The sequence below is a fragment of the Rattus norvegicus genome, chromosome 17 (genome assembly GCF_036323735.1).
Source record: "Rattus norvegicus strain BN/NHsdMcwi chromosome 17, GRCr8, whole genome shotgun sequence".
Lineage (NCBI taxonomy): Eukaryota > Metazoa > Chordata > Mammalia > Rodentia > Muridae > Rattus > Rattus norvegicus.
Window position 1 is genome coordinate 35,734,443 of NC_086035.1, and position 14,861 is coordinate 35,749,303.

Genomic DNA, 14,861 nt, shown 5'->3' on the forward strand with positions numbered 1-14,861 from the left:
GGATGAAGATGTGGAGTCGGCTTTTGCTCCAACAGGACGCTTGCCTCCCTGATGCTCCTGCTTCCCATAGCGATGGCAACTGACTCATATCCCTCTAAACCATGAGCTCCAGAAAAAACCTTCCTTCTAGAAGTTACCTTTGTCTTATTACATAATAGAAAAGCAAGTTGCATTTCTGCTTTATGTGCTGGAAGGTAGAAGATCATCTATAGAACATTGTAGTCTAGCAAAGAAACCTACTTTTAAAAATCAGATAGCAACTATGTAACATAATTTATCTTAGTATAGAAATATCAGTCTAGAGCTGCCCCCGGGCGCCCCCGCCGCCGCCCTCGCCGCGGAGCTGCGCCGAGCGGAGCCGGCGAGCTAACCGGAGCCAGCGGCTCGGAGCCAGCCGGCGGGCGTCCGGGAGGCGGGGGCGCAGGGAGGGGCCCGAGCGCGCACGTGGCCCCGGCGGCCGCCATGGCGGACAGCGGCCCCGCGGGGGGTGCGGCGTTGGCTGCCCCGGCCCCGGACCGGGTAGTGGCAGCACAGGGCCCCGAGTCTACTTCCAGAGTCTCCCTGGGGCCGCAGGCGAAGGCCCGGGGGGCACGGATGATGATGGCCCGGTAAAACGGCAAGGGAAGGTCAATCAAGTACGACCGCAAGGAGCTGCGGAAGCGCCTCAACCTGGAGGAGTGGATTTTAGAACAGCTCACGCGACTCTACGACTGCCAGGAGGAGGAGATCCCAGAGCTGGAGATCGATGTGGATGAACTCTTGGACATGGAAAGTGATGATACTCGGGCTGCTAGAGTCAAAGAGCTGCTAGTTGACTGTTACAAACCCACTGAGGCCTTCATCTCTGGCCTGCTGGACAAGATCCGGGGCATGCAGAAGCTGAGCACACCCTAGAAGAAATAAGGGTCCTGACTCAGATGACCATGGCTCCCACAGGACAATCGCTGCCCCCCAACCTCGTAGCAACAGCAATACTGGGGGACCCTGCAGCCAGGCCTGGTGCCATGGACAGGGATCCCTGTGCCCCGCCTAGGGGCCTTTCCCTCACCCTCACTTTTCCATTTTGGGATTTTTTATTGTTATTAAACTGATGGGACTTTTTGTGTTTTTATATTGACTCTGCGGCGCAGGCCCTTTGAAAATAAAGCTAGGATACAGCCTTTGGAGCAGCTAAATAAAAAAAAAGAAAAAGAAAAGAAAAGAAATATCAGTCTAAAGCAATGGCGGTATCAATGGAAATACAAGTCATTTTTTTTTCTTGGTGGTCTTCACATTGGTAGAAACCAAAGCTCTGACTGCTAGGAAGGTTGGAAAGAGGGTGGTAGAGCTGTAACGTGTCAGCAGTCCAAAGGGTATAGATGGCATAGATGTCAAAGATGGTGGAGGCATTAACTACACATATTTCTCTTAAGAGATGCTAAGAGTCCGCAATTTTTGTTCTTTAGAATTGATCCAGTAACACGTTGCTTTGTATCCCCTCTAGAGAAGACCCAACCCTGAAGGCACCATCCCACAAGCATTGATCCCAAACTGAATGAAAAGAAGAAAGCTAGCTGAGCACAGGCAAAGCGTTCACCTCTCTCTGCTTTCTGACTACAGACGCAATGGATCAAGACACCTTGTGTTATTGCCGCATGCCTTCCCAGCCATAATAGACTCAGCTCCTACACTGTGGGCCAAAATAAGCCTTCCTTCCCTAAGTCGTTATCGCTGAGTATTCGATCATAGAAGTGAGAAAAGTAAGCCACTGTACATAGAGCTAAGGAACGCTAACACACTTTTGTAAGTACTTCAGACCCAGCTGTGAGTATGTCCCTTGTAGGGAATATATTTTTACTGCCACTAAAGCAGTGTCTGAACCTCTGGTTGTCTCCATGCTTAGTTTAGTTGATGATATGGCAATCTTTAAGAGAGGCTTTGGCTGTGAGGGTCTGAAGAGAAAGTGAAATGTGGGAGGAGACACCCAGGTGAGGAACCTACATGCTTTGTCCTTTGTGTTTACTTTCACTCAGGAAACTACAGCATGATGGTTTCTAGTCCTGTCATTCAGTCATTGTTGCAGGAATAATGAATGATTCATCATTGTCACACTTAGGGATATTATTGCTATGATGTAACTCTGTAACCAAAGTAACGTGAAGGATATGGTGGTTTGAATAGGAATGGCCCTCATTGATTTGTGTGTTTGAATTCCTGGCCCAAAGGGAGTGGCAGTACTAAGAGGTGTGTCCTTGTTGGAGTAGGTTCGGCCTTGTTGGAGGAAGTGTGTCACTTCAGGGGTGGGCCTTGAAATCTCATATATGCTCAAGTTAGGCCTAGTGTAGCTCAGTCTTTCTCCCACTGTCTGTGGATCAAGATGTAGAACTCTCGGCTCTTTTTCCAGCGCCACACCTGCCTGCATGATGCCATGCTTCCCACCAGCATGATAATGAACTAATCCTCTAAACTGTAAAGCAGCCTCAATTAAATGTTCTCTTTTATAAATGTTGCTGTGGTCATGGTGTCTCTTCACAGCAATAAAACCCTAATTAAGACAGAGGGGAGAAGGGTTTATTTGGCTTAGACTTCCATATCACTGCTGATTATCAAAAGAAGTCAAGACAGGGACTCAAATAGAGCAGGAACCTAAAGGAGCTGATGCGGAGGCCATGGAATGCTGTTTACTGCTTTGTTCCACAAGGCTGACTCAGCCTGCTTTCTTATAGAACCCACGAGCCGAAGACAGCCCCACCCACGATAGACCAAGCCCTTTCACATAAATCACTAGTTAAGAAAATGCCCTATGGCCCAATATTATGGAAGCATTTTCTCAATCGAGGGTCCCTCCTCTCCGATGGCTCTAGCTTGTGTAGACATAAACCTAGCCAGGTCATTCATCATCTAGCTTAAGCAGTTATGTTTTACAAGGCTGTGCTTGGCATGCAGTGCTTGGAAGGGACCTACACTTCTCTGTCAGAGTTTACTGAGTTCCCTATAATACTTAACTGTTTAAAACACCTTTTTGAATTAAACTCTCTGATGGGAACTACATTGAGTTTATGTATTTGAGTCTCCTCTGCCCTCTCCCATATCATTGATACTTTCTTTTTATCCAACATTTTACTGCCTCAAGGGGAGCTCTCATCTCCTCCTAGGGCTCTGTTTACTACTTCTATGCTCATGGACAGTCAATCTTGTCAATGTCACTTTTATTTCCTCAGATGAAAGGATAAGATGAGAGGTGTACCCAAGTTTTGGGAACATGGCTTGGGCTGAGCCCAGAGCATTCTCTTCTCTGTTCTAACTATCCCTAGGCCTAAACATAAATGTTTCTATTATACATCTAATCTTCCAAGCTGACTGATTTAATCTGGCTTCTCTCAGCTTCTGCCTGAATTGTTTAGCTTGGCTTCATATTATCTCTGGCAATTTGTTCTAATCTTCTGGCTCCTTCTTATCCTCTGACTTGTTTTGTCTTCACCTGTATCTATCTTGTGCTCTCTGCAGCCTGTTTCTGTAGAACAGGCATACACACACCACCCTTTTCTCTTTCTTGCTATTCTTAAGTAGCCTCTTTCCTGTCTGTTTTCATGAGAGTTGGCTGTATCCTATCTCTGACTCATTCTATCAACTCTTTGTCTGACTCCTCACTTTGTCTTCCCCTCAATTTGACATGACTTTCCAACATGGCTTCCTCCTCCTACAAACTAGCCTTACCTTCACTGTTGGGGATTAATGCTGCATACTAAGGTCATGTCTGTATTCTACCCAGATCACACTGTAATCCAGGGTATGTCTGCATATAGACCTAGAAGGTCTTTGAATGTCATCCCTTACCAGAGCAGCCATGTTGCTGGATTAAAAGTCCTCTGTACAATCTGTATGAATTATTTCCACTTCCAAAATACCTTTAAAGATTTTATACACACACACACACACACACACACACACACACACATATACATATATGTTGCGTTTTAATGTATGTTTATATTTTCTAAGAATTCTATGCATGAGTACACTATATTTACATAATTTCCACCTTTTCTTTCCCCCTTTCCAGTTCTTCTGCCCTCTCCCTCTCATGACTTCTTCTATACTTATTATTGTTACACAAATAATAAGTCCATTGAATATTGCTCACATGTCCACATGCTTAGGGTTGACCACATCATAGTAGATCACCTATAAGAGTCTTATCCTTGAAGAAAACTGGCCTCCCTCCTTCAGCAGCCATTGATTGAATATAGTTATTCATCTAGGGGTAGGACCTAGTGAGCTTTCTTCCCCACCTCATAAGTATGTAGACAGATGTGGTCTTTATGCAGGTCTTAACAGACTTCCTATCTTTGGCTTAAACCAATTTTCCTCTTTTAATATATATTCTCTCCTTTCTTTCCACTCCCTCTCTTTGTTAGGGATCACCTCAGGCCTCATTTATCCTCAAGCAAATGCTCTACCATTGAGCTCCAGGACCAGTCCTCTCTTGGCTTTGAATTCATGGTTAGTGTCTCTAATACCAAAACTTCACATTGAGGTGGGTGAGGTGGCTCTGTGAATACAGGCACTTACTGAGTAAGCCTGGAGACCTGAGTCCAGTCTCCAGAACCTATGTAAAGGTAAAAGGAGAGCTCTGTCTCCACGAAGTTGTCTTCTGACCTCCACATGTATGCTGTGGCACACGTACCCACACACCCACACACATCATTCACGCAGACAATTTTTAAAACAAACCCTAAATCTGTAATGTCAAAGGATCCAAAACATTTTGAGCCTTGGCATGATACCACAAGTAGAAAAAGGCCACACATAAAGCTGTTTCTTCCCCTCTCTTCCATTTATGACTATAGGATTGAATAAACTGTACATCAAAATTATTTAACATTTTAGATTATAAAGTTATTTTAAATGTTATATAAAATTACTCTCAGGCTGTATAAATCATGTGCACCTGTGGAACTCTGTCCTCTGGGCATTGCTATGTTGGCAATGGAGAAGCCATGATTACCCTCATGATTACCACACAAGATTGACCTATAGCATCCCTCTTAAAAGGTCAAGGAATGAACACAAAGTGGCACATGAGAAGATAGGTGAGAGCTTACACCTTATCTGTAAAACAGGCAGAAAGGGAACTGTCCTGGTGTAACTTTTTAAAATCTCAAAGGCTACCCCCAGTGACACACCCACTCCAACAAGGCCACACCTCCTAATCCTTCTTTCATAGTCTACCAACCAGGAGCCAAACATTCAAATGTATGAGCCTATGTGGCTCATTAGCATGCAAACCACCACACTATATTTACATTTCTTTATATGTTCATCCCTATAGTCCCCTTATTTGACCTATGTAAATGCTACTGAGTGTCTGATGACCTATATTAATTCACTGTTCATGTCCTTACATATAAATAAGTTTGGGTAGGAGGTAAGGATTCTTTCTACTCCATAAGAATTAGCAAGTACTCCGTGTGTGTGTGTGTGTGTGTGTGTGTGTGTGTGTGTGTGTGTGTGCGCGCACGCATGCGTTTGCATATGTGTATTCATGTATGTGCATGTATGAGTGTGTCTGTGTGTGTGTCTGTTCTCCAGAGGCAATTACTAGGCTCCAGATAAAAAGAATTTCAAGTGACATTCAAAATGCGCAAATATATGACATTTTAATGCTGATATTATAAGGAAAATTATCAGCTTGCTGCGACTATCTCAGCCCTCCTAGGATATCAAATTAGTTAAAGGTTGGATTTTATTTTTTCAGCCATCTAGTGTTGAGTTTAGAAAAACTTTATACATTTATGGAATGTGAATTAAATTACCTTCTTTAGAGCAATTTCAAGGAATTCCCATTTTCAGTATTTGCTAGAGATTTCTGTGTGGCCGCTGAAACTCCAGCATAAATGAGGAATTTGTCTTTTCAGAGCAAGAGTCATGCCCTTCTGTTATCGTGGACTCCTGGTGGGTAAGGCCATGGAATGCATCATCTCCAGCAGGTGCTGTCAGTACCCTGCCTGATAAGAGAGAGGAGGCCGGCTTGCAGGGCAAGGCAGGGTTCACTGCAGAGGTCAGAGATACTGTAGAGCCTCCCCAGTAACTCCCCGCGGCCTGCAATTCCTCACCCTGATGCTTTGCCTTTTCCAGTGGTTTACGGACCCAGACATCCCACTATGCAAAACCTTCTGCATGATAGAATCACAGGTTGCTACTCCAAGTCTGCTTTCTGTTTAGAATGGACCTTAAATTTCCAATCATGGTGTCATTTCTCCAGAAGACACTCGAAAGGGGGACCAGGTAATGGATGGTTCGATTCATATCATGGCAAAGGTATTTTCAAACAGTGGTTGATGGTATTTGAGAAAGCTGTTAGATGGCGGTGGGACGTTCTGCTGACGGTCCTCTGCTTATCCAGTTAAGAATAGCTGACCATATGTCTGCGTTTTGGCCGCTGAGTTGCTTTGGTTTCTTTGAGCCCTGTTATCATAGATTGCTCTGCACTTTCAAAGGATGTGTAGAATAAATGACGTCTCCAGCACTGCTACAAGGCTAACCTGGGGCTTTCTCTTCTTGTTTTGCACTCAGGAATCTGTTGCTTATTTTGGAAAGCCTACTAGAGACTGCCTTTCATCTGGCTCAGGAGAGAGGAGTCGCCTTTCAAGAAGCACTGGGTGGTAGAAGTGATTGTAGTTCTTCCACAAACCTTGGCTCCTGAAGTTCACATACCCTATACAGACTCTGGGTTATCTGAGCTCTGTTTATACTGGCAGGTTTCGGTAGGATGTTTTTAGACCTATACACCATTGGCATGGTCTCAATCTCCTCCTATCATAGACATGGACATTTGAAAGGCTATGATATCTCTGAGGAAGTATGTATGTCATGTGTGTATGTGTGTGTGCATGTGTGTAGAGACCTGAAGCTTTCTGATTTGGTTAGACTAGCTGGCCAGCAGGTCCTGGGTGTCCTGGTGTCTCTGCTTCCCCAGTGCAGGGTTATAAATAATCTTTTTAAGATCACTAGGTCCAGATCATTAGGCTCTCCAAAATCTCATTTTAAGTCAGAATCTAGAAACAAACTTTTCTCGCTGTGATCCTAAGCTACAAGGAACGAGAAGAGCATCTCTGTCAGGCAGTGGTTCTGAGGGCCATTCTACCTAACAGGAATGAGGCTAAACGGAAAGGCTGATGGACTTATAGATCTTTCCAGCCCTGTTAGTGCAGAGTACAGCTCCCTGCCTCTTGGAGACTCCTGCTGTCTATAAATAGACATAATTAAAAGATTAAAGAAACATTTGGCAATGTGAAGCTGGTCACTTTTTAATCAAGGAGATTGATTTTCCAATCTCGATGTGAAGGTGGAATTCTGAATAATTTATAGAATAGAAATCAGTGGCTTGTCACAACTCAGTTCAAGGAATAAAGGCTAGCAAAAAAAGACCTGCTCTCTCGCTTCTCTCAGGGCCTTGTGGAGAGGAGCATATGAAGTGAGGGGCAGTGACTGAATTGTTATGGATGAAACCTTCTCCAGGAGGATGAAGATGAATCCTGCTCCATCTCGCCTCACCCTTATGCTTCTCTACCTCAGCCCAGAGGCCTGGATACATTCTCTTCACTGCTCTGCAACATTGTTCTTTCATCCTGTGGGTAGCAGTTGAAGCCTACATTTCTTGCTCTGCAGTTAGTCAAGCTTCCGTTTAGCCAAGGAGATACATGGCAGCGCACACACTATCAAGAAGCCTAGAATCCAAGCCAGAGATCTTATATTCTACCATGAAAGCCGGAGGACGGTTTTTTCTGGTATGAAAGACAAAGCTTTCCAACATTAACACTGACTCCAGTAATACCTGGGAGAAAATACAAAATATATACCCAGAAGTCATATTGCTAAGGAGAAGAATCGGTTGGCCAGCAGAAGGCAGAACAGAGCCTGGAAGAAGAGGATTCTCAACTAAGATTAAGCTTGTGGGGAGGAAGGGGGACTGGAGAAATTTCTTAAATCCCTGCTCAGAATTCCAATGAATTTACCAAGTTAGTGGATCCTCCCTGAGTCAAGATGCTGCTGGGTGAAGAGTTGGCTATTCTGGGTCCCTTCTGAGCATCCTTGATGTTGAGCAGATGAATTTTTAAGAATGAAGCAGAGCTGGTTCAGTTGGTAGAGTGCTTGCCTAGCACACATGAAGCCCTAGGTCCAATCCCCAGCACCGTATAAACAGAGCATGTATGTCTGAGATCCCAGCACTGGGGAAACAAGGCAGGAGTAGATCAAGACTATAGCAAATTTGAGGCCAGCCTGGATTTCATGAGTCTCTGAAGGAGGAGGAAGAAGAGGAGGAAGAAGAGGAGGAAGAGGAGGAGGACAGAGGGAAATTTTCAGGTAGTCTGTCTTCACATGTAATCTCTTTCAGCTCTTCTCATATGCAGTGCTTTGTCACGCTGAAAGTAGGAATAGTGAAAGCCCTTCCCCCACAAGCCCTCTGTAAGGATGGGTGATTTGCCATTAACTTGCACTTAGCAACAAACAGAAGCAGCCAATGAGAGGCCCTTTTCGACCAGCTCTTAATCGCTTAATGTGCCTTTTGGAATGGAAATGTCTGGAGAAAGAAGACAGACAATGGCTAAAGACTGTGCCTTGTGGAGTGGGCATGTGGAAAGAATCATCATCCCTCAGAGGGAAATGACATACTGAAGGTGTCAGCAGAAAATATGGCTCTCTGTGGCCAGTGTCTGACATTCAATTAGCTGGGACACTTAGAAGCTGAGAAGCAAGATGTTTTTGACACTTATCAGGATACATCACCTGAACAATCTATTTATAGGGGACCTTCTTCAGAAGGACTTGACTGGTGAAGGATGTCACTATAGTGGACTCCATGGAAATTGCCTGAGACTCCTAGCCTTCTGGCTACTGAGGTGGTGTTTAAATGGATCAAATGGACCAAACTCCCATCCTCCTGATAGCCAACTATGAGGTTAAACATAATGGTGAATTTCTGGAGGTAAGCATCACTGGGTGAGACATATTTTATGTCCATGATTTTAATACATTCACTGGTACTCCTGAGTCAAGCATGACTAGACATCACTGTTACCTACCTAGGTCATATCTCTAAGCCTAGCCATTTGTCTGTAGCCCTGGGACACGGTTTATCCACTGTGGCAGAGTTGATACTTAAGGCTGGATCATTCTTTAGAGATAGGGGTTGTCCTATGTGTTATACGATGTTTGATAGCACTCCTACCCTCTCATTGCAAGTAGAAGCTCCCCATGAACTTCCCTGTTATGACAACCCAAAGCATCTCCAGATATTTCTAATGGCCTCTGGGAGAGAAGGACAAAATTTCCCACAGCTGAAAAGCACTGTCTTCAACCTATAATTTGTACCGAATTAGCAAAGCCAATTACAGATCGGGTTGAATCTGCACTCATTTATTAAGCTTTCATATAAACAAATAATAAGACCACATTAGACATGAGCTTGTGGGTTTGAGCCATACTGGAATCATTCTCTCCTAATTGTTACCTACCCTGTTTGCACCAGGATGGCAATACAGCCCATAATAAAACTGCGGCCCCCACAGTTCTACGCCACCACCTGTCTGTCAACTCCTCTCTGTTGCTCTTTATACTGTGCCTGCTTCCCACCTTCCTGGCCAACCACGTTGACTTAACATGAAGCCCTTTGGAAAAATGTTTTTCACCCAGTGCTAAAAGTGAAGGAACGGCTCACTGCTGGTTCCTGGCAGCAGGGCTCTGGATGTCTGGGAGAGGTTTCTGCATGGAGACTCCGCCAGCCAGCATAAATAACTCCAAGCAGAGGCCACCCAGTCCTTGTATTTGCACGGCCAACTGTGGGGGTGGGGGTCCTATCTGTGAGTTTAACCACTGACAGAAACGCTCAGCATTTGTTTTGGTTTTGCTGAGAGATGAAGCTGGTTCCAAGAAGAGACAGGCCTCCCCTTTAAAGAGTATGAAAGCATTTTGCCCCAGGAAAGGAACAAGAGCAATCAGTGGTTCCTGGGAAGCTTTCTTTACAAGTTATGAGATTAAACAAAGTGTTACCATTTGTCTAATGTTAACAGGTTCCACTGCCTGTGGGATCTCTGGGTCAAGAGTGGAGAGGATCTAGGAAAAACACCTCATGACCAATAGAACTACCCACGGTGGGATACCTCTGAAGAACTCTACCTGGGAGCTCTGTGAAACCAGGAAGCAAAATTTCTTTTCTGCATGGCTCTGGAGTTGCAAGTGAATGTTTGGTTCTCAAGTGATAGAGGGGACTCCTATTCTAAGGGTCTTTTAGGACTTCTGCAGCTACCTAGGAGAGTGTGGGCACCAGGGCCACCGATCCACAGCTATAACTAGACACCCAAGGTTGTCTCTTAGAAATTAGTCTCTTCTTCTCGTTATTATACAGACGAAAAGAAAGATTTTAATGGTCTTGTTGTTTTAAAGTTCTATGTTGTGTGTTAATGTTTTTTGGTATGTCTTATTAAAAGTACAAGTGCTTATTTAGAGAAAATAAAATGATATGAAATGCACAGTTAAACTCACAAGAGTCCCAAGCTTTAGAATGTCATAGGCTGGCATCAGTCTACATAGAATCTGTAGAGTAGATGGGGCCATGTGACAAGCAAGCTATGACCAGTGGCTGTCATGATACCCCTTCTAAACCTGGGGATACTCTCCTTACTATCTATGCAACCATGCTGAGTCTCTCTACTGAACCATTTTGAGTTATCTAGTGAAAACTGGATCTAGGTATAAATATGTGTTGAGTTTCCATGCTCTATTATGACTTTTCTCTCTCCACATAAATGATCTCTTACCATTGGTCCAGTCTGGGTCTTTAGTTGACTTTCAGATACGGTGTGACTCACTTATGGATGAGGTCATCCATTTCATAGCTTAAACACCACCTAGTTACTGATGGCTTCCCTAGTCCAGATATCTGAGCTTTTGCTTCTAATTCAGTATCCCCATCAACAGGTCTCTCAAGATTGGGATCTTCATGGCTGATCCCATTCAGCTGACCTGTTCTCCCTGAGATCATTCTCAACTTGACCAATGGCAACTCCATTCTTCCCTTCAATCAGGCCCAAACCTTTGGTTTCATGATCATGTCTTTTATTATTCATGTGCAATCCAAATAGTCTGCCTCACTTTCAAGAGCATCCATCCAGTGTCTAGCCATCTCTTGCTGCTACTGTTTCCACACCTATACCAGCCCTGTGACCCTCTGTCTTAATCAGGATTCTCTAGAGTCACAGAACTTATGGGTAGTCTCTATATAGTAAGAGAATTGATTGATGACTTACAGTGTATAGTCCAACTCCCCAACAAGGATCAGCAGCAGTCCAAGGATGTGGTGGCGGCTCAGCCTACAAGGCAGGCAGGAGAAAGGGCTCTTCCTTCTTCCAATGTCCTTTTGTAAGTCTCCAGCAGAAGGTGTGTCCCAGATTAAAAGTGTGAACCACCATGCCTGAATCTGGGACTTGCTTTGTCCCAGGTAACGTTGAACTCAGAGATCTCTTTGCCTTAAGCTCCTGGGATTCATAGCCACTTTGCCTCAAGATCTCCATACCAAGATCCAGGTCAGAAACTTTTATCTCTGAGCCTCAAGATCAGGATCAAAGGTGAGCCTTCCAATTCTGGATTGTAGTTCATTCCAGATACAGTCAAGTTGACAGCTAGGAATAACCACTACACCCTCTTACCCTCTTTTAAAAGAATTTATTTTAATGTTTTGATATGTATCTGCACTTGTGATGAGAGCATGTGTGTGGAGGCTAGAGTAGGCATCAGTCTTCATTGGTTGCTCTTCACCTTATGTTTTGAGACATGAACCAGAGTTCATCAGTTCAGCTAGATGGGTCCCAGGGATATTTCTGTCTCCATCTCCAAATGTTGGGATTGTAGGTACACATCCCCATGCTTGGCTTTTTATATGAGTGCTGGGGATATGAACTTGGGTCCTTCTGCTCACAGCGCCATGTCTCCAGCCCCTTCCCTGGTCTTTTGTTTAGTTAAATGCCACATCTTAGCTCACCTTCCTGCTTCCTCAGCTTACCTTCCTGCTTCCTCTGTTGTTCCCTTAGCTTCATTTTCTGATCACAGCAACAAAAGGGACCCTTTGAATTGCTTCTTTGGAGCAGACAGTTGACTCATGCCTGTCATCCCAGCACTTGGCAGGCTGAGGCAAAAGGATAGCTTTGAGTTTGAGACCAGCTTGGGGTATATAGTGAGTTTCAAGTCAGCTCAGAACAAAGTAAGACCCTGTCTAAATAATAATGGTGGTGATGGTGGTGGTAGCTTTTAAAATAAAATTGCTACTCTGCTTAGAAAATCATCTAACGTCATCACATCTGGGTGTCAATTTCCATAGAAAGGAACAGAGCATGTGGTGCTCCCCTAGCATGTGATGCTCCGCTAGCATGTAGTGCTCCCATAGCACATTCTACCCACCTTTCTTAGACTCAAGGTACTCCAGGCAACTGTCCCTGTTATTACTATTTTGAACTCACTCAGAGTCCACATACATCTGAGTCTTTGCACCTTTTCTTCTCTTCTGTCCCTAGACTGCTGTTGCTCCAGACAGAAACCTTGATCCTCCATCATTGCCTTCTACTCAAAGGCTACCTGCCTTACCAGTAAGGATGCCTTGGTCTCATTGAATAAGGCTGCAAGCACACCCTTCTTCTCCACACTCTGCCTTCCTTTGGCTAATCTTCTCCAAGGCGGCCATCACTTCCACTGCTCTCTGACTTACTGTCTCTCCTCAACCAAGGCCTGTGAGGCTGATGAGGGCAAGACTTCATCTTTCTTGCTGTTCTCCTCACAGAGTCTGTACCAATGTCTGTTGATACATTTTAATGCTTGGCACTCAAATGTACACTATATGGTACTTTTAAGTTTTATGTGCATGTTGCTTTCCATAGGAAACATTCCATGATCCTGTAAGTCTAGATAAACATTTCTCCCATGATGCTATGTTCCTTTTCTGGTACTTCTCAAGCTGCATGATGAGAACAATACAATGCTGGGTCCAGTCACTTTCTTCACTGGTGAACCCTCCATACTTGCAAGGCACCATGTTGCTGAAACTCAAATGTTTGTTTTGTTGAATATTTTTCTATTCAGTCAAAGGCGTAGTTATACATGGTACCTTGTGAACTTTATTTAGGATATGTACTGTATGAAACAGGATCAGTCAGTTGTGATCTTTAAATTTCCATGTGTATATTACCATATTACTGCTACCTCTCAATAGTGAACCCAAATTATTTTCTATTCGGTGAGCATTTGGGGGGATTCTTTTTCCAGGGGGGAATTGTTCCGTTTGGTCTGCCCAGTGTTTACTGGGATGAAAGCATCAGTGGTAAGACTGAAATTGGGGGCTGATAACCATGCACCAGACCATGAACTAAGTGTGACCCATGCAAGGACTTGTTCCTCAACCTCAGAATTTTTTTGAAGCTTAAAAAAAAAACATTTTCTAGGGACATACTAAAAAATAGTTTTATTCTGTATACATTGGACACAAAGAAGCAATTGCCCTAGTGAGAAAGTAAATAGCTGTAGGGTCTGGACCAAGATACAGACAAGAAGTCAATAACAGGCCTCTAAGAGGAAGCTGGCAGAGGACTTCACATCCAGGCAATTACCACTCTGTCCCACAAGATGCCCCTGCTTGGGGGCAGGCCAAGGCTGCCTGGGTCTGGGCGGGCCCTGTGGTGAGTTACTGATGCCTCTCCCATTAATCTGGCTTCTCCTGAGAAATCTTCCTGGAATTGCAACCAGCTTCAGGGTTCCAGAAACTTAATTTTATACACAGTAAATGAGTTTGCCCTGAGGTTGAACCTGGATATTTTCTTGACTTTTTGCAGATTTCAGAACTTGAAGGTGAAGCCATTGAAACCAACAAACTACTTCGCTTGGTACCAACAAGAAATTCAAATTCATATTTTTGGAAGGAAGCAAAAATATAGTCTTTCTTTTCTTTTCTTTGTTTCTTTCTTCTCTGTCTCAGTTAATTACCTTGGAGCATTTGAGAATTAACTGACTAGTTTGAAAACCTTTTATACATTTGAGTTCCACATGCCAGAAACTCATATTCCCCTTCTGTTCTCGCCCTATCTGGTGATTTTCATTTTAGATTTCATAAAGATTAATAATTTGGGGTGGGGACAGCATAGACTATTCTTTAAGTTCAGTCTGCTGTAACATCCAAATGTTACAGTCTAAAACTAATTTGGCCCCAAAACATTACACTGGCCACCAGATGATCAGTAATACACATGGTTTGAAACATGGCTCCCTGGAACAGATCAGTGAACAATAATACTGGTCCTCTGGTGAGTGGAAGGACATGACAGGATAAATGGAGTTCAGTTCCACCAATGTGATGATGCTAATTTTCAAAGGTTTATGCCTCTAATAATGGGGAATTAGAAACACTTGTGGGAGTTTTGTACTTCTGAAATTGAAGGCATGCTGGTTTTTTTTTTTTAACTTGGTAAAATTTAGTGCAAAAGTGAAAATACCATCAAGGATTCAGGAACCTGGGAGAGACTATTGTTTCGAAGCAGGAGGCATTGTTCAGATAAAATGATCACACTAAAGACAGATTCAGCCATTGCAATGGCTCAGTGGGCTCACATATTATCCCCAAGAAACAAACCCATTCTCCTAAACACACTTTCTGAAAACGAGGAGAGAACACCTTACTCTTTGTCCATTTTGGCCAACAGCTATGTAAGGGACCTGAACTCTGGGGAAGGGTATCACTCACATATCATACTATTCACCCTTTTTAAATTTCTATGAATTTTTATTATTTTTTGACATTTCTGATATGTGTGCTCAGACCAATCTCATCTCCTACCCCTGCC

The 14,861-nt window shown here is 43.8% G+C and overlaps 1 pseudogene; it reads left to right on the plus strand.

The window, feature by feature from the left end:
- The first annotated feature begins 447 nt into the window (after positions 1–447).
- On the plus strand, positions 448–13,972 carry Ppp1r14b-ps1 (protein phosphatase 1, regulatory (inhibitor) subunit 14B, pseudogene; annotated as a pseudogene).
- Positions 13,973–14,861: the final 889 nt, after the last annotated feature.